The sequence below is a fragment of the Oncorhynchus mykiss genome, chromosome 16 (assembly GCF_057628025.1).
Source record: "Oncorhynchus mykiss isolate SJ-2025 chromosome 16, ASM5762802v1, whole genome shotgun sequence".
In the NCBI taxonomy this organism is placed as follows: domain Eukaryota; kingdom Metazoa; phylum Chordata; class Actinopteri; order Salmoniformes; family Salmonidae; genus Oncorhynchus; species Oncorhynchus mykiss.
The window spans coordinates 20,180,828-20,183,757 of NC_143037.1; positions in this window are offsets into that span (position 1 = coordinate 20,180,828).

Consider the following 2,930-nt stretch of genomic DNA (forward strand, 5'->3'; position numbering starts at 1 on the left):
AAATACATTTATTTTCCAAAATTCGTAATTTCTCTCATGTCTTATTCGACTAGTATTTTTGAAAGTGTAATGATAATAATTCAGCCATAGTTGTTCTGAAGTGTTTATTGCTTGCCAACATTTTACTCCCTCTGTTTAATAACACACATACATTAATTATTAATTTCGGTTGCCTATCCTGATGTGAAGTTTGTTCTATAGAAAGTATGACTCTAGCCACAAAATTAGAACGGGGGTGGGGGGATTTTCGACAACACCGGCATGTCAATTTAGCCATGATCAAATGGATTGATTGGTAAGTAGATCCCAAAGTGCTCTTCCAAGTGTTGGAGGTGAGCAGTCCCACACGAGGGATGACATTTACTTATGCTGTTTTCTGTTAGAACCATGCACAGCGGAGGGAAGTGTTCATGGTTCGCTTTTGAAAGACTTCAATAAGAATTATTTCCTCTGAATACACTGAATACTGTTTTTGTATTTACCGTGCATGCTTGCGTTCAGTTTCCCAGTCTGTTACATAGGCAAGGTTACATTTTATTTTCATTACATAGAAAATCAACCAAGTCATTTGTTTTACATCCATTGTGAATGACAACAGTTCCTCTCTCAATGCGGAAAGTCTTTCCAGCACTCCCCCTCGATAACAACTAAGCCTCAGTGTGAAATAGAAAATTGGCATGCTCTGATCCCATATCTCCACATAGTTTTAAGAACAGGCGTGCGTGCAGTGGATGTGGTTTGATGCACAGTATAAAGTTTACAATCAGGGTTGGAGAGTAACGGATTACCATTACATGTAGTAAGGGATTATAAAAATGGTAACTAAACCGTTACGTTACCAGCAAAAGTAGTCTAATCAGATTAGATACTTTTGAAAAACTAGATTACTTAGATTACTTTTAAATTCATAAACGATGTTTGCGAAAAAAAATATTTGACACTTGTTTTCTCAATGACATTCAAATCAGCATTGAAAAAGGCGCAAATTTACGTTTGTTCCATCCAGGCTGTATCACATCCGGCCGTGATTGGGAGTCCCATAGCGCGGCGCACAATTGGCCCAGCGTCGTCCGGGTTTGGCTGGGGTAGGCCATCATTGTAAAATAAGAATGTGTTCTTAACTGACTTGCCTAGTTAAATAAAAAGTCTGAGCACAAATCAGAGACCACTATGATGGCACACAAAATGGGTTTGATGGATTGCGGGATAAGAGTAGGAATAGGCTTTTGTAGGCTACAGCCCAGCCTATGGAATACACGTGGGGCTTTTATTGCTCAATCTAATTCATGCTGATAAAAAAAACACATACATGTAGTACCAGTCAAAAGTTTGGACACCTACTCATTCAAGGGTTTTTCTTTATTTGTACTATTTTCTACTTTGTAGAATAATAGTGAAGACATTAAAACTATGAAATAACACATATGGAATCATGTAGTAACCAAAGAAAAGTTAAACAAATCAAAATATATATTTTTTGAGCTTCTTCAAAGTAGCCACCCTTTGCTTTGACAGCTTTGCACTCTTGGCATTCTCTCAACCAGCTTCACCTGATTGGCTCAAACACATTAAGAAGGAAATAAATTCAACAAATTAACAAGGTACACACGTGAATTGAAATGCAATCCAAGTGACTACCTCATGAAGCTGGTTGAGAGAATGCCAAGATTGTGCAAAGCAAAGGGTGGCTACTTTGAATAATCTTTTATTTCATAGTTTTGATGTCTTCACCATTGTAGAAAATAGTAAAAATAAAGAAAAACGTAGGTCTCCAAACTTGAGACTGGTACTATACATCTCCATTGATTCTTGAATAATATAACTTATAAATGCCTCATGAGCTTAATTCAACTGTCACACTCCATGAGAACCCAAACGAGAAGCTTGTTTTTCTCCAATGTTTGTAAACATTGTAGATATAAACAAACACTGTGTAGCCTCATAACATTGTTTTAACCATCATTTTGATATCATGGGACGGTCAGTCCTTGCATCCATAGCCCTGTCTATTAATCTGAGAGTGGTTACATTTCTCCAGGCCCATCCCTCAGCTTTTTACCAAAACAGAGGTGGGGCGAGGGTTTTGTTATTGTTTCTTCCGTGGATTTTACCTTTAAACAGCTGCATATTATCAGGATATCAAAGTGTCACCAACAAAAAGGCATACATTAGGCCTATAGCAAATGCAGAATTAATTTTTCACATGTAAATATCACTTTCAGTAGTGCTCCAAGCATGCCATTCCATAAAAACAGCATTTATTTTTCAACTCGAATCAATGAGCCTTAGTTTTGGGGTTATACTCAGGTAAAACAATTTGGGTAATCTATACTTCCATATTGCCAAGTCTTATACCCCTTGATCTTCAAGAATAACATTTATTGGAATTAATGGAATTCTGATACTTTGGTTATTAATGTAAAGTTGTAATTTAATCATAGATTTATTATATGTAGTAGAAAGCGATGGGTTAGAAGAAGCCTACATCCATATATGGCCAGCTATGTAATATGTAACATTGATTTATCCTGAAACAGATGTCATTCAATTGGTAACATACATTTTTGTCTTCTAATGCCTCTTAAGGAGAATGTAATCAGTTTATGTTACTGAGTGTGGGTAATCCAAGTTACGTTGCTGATTACAATTTGACAGGTAACTAGTAACTCACAGGATTACATTTAGAAAGTAACCTACCCAACCATGTTTACAATCGAAGTTACCTCCTGCAGTATATCTCAAGAGTTCTGTGCTTAGCTCTTTTGCCGCCAGTTTTTCTCGTGTGTCATACAATGCATCCATATGGCAGAGAGAAACACATTCATAACAAGAATGCAGAGGCCTGCCTGCATACCCGCCATAGATGGAGCCCTATCTGTGCAAAAGCCCACCATTCGATCCTATGGAATCTGTTTTTCGTCAATATAGCC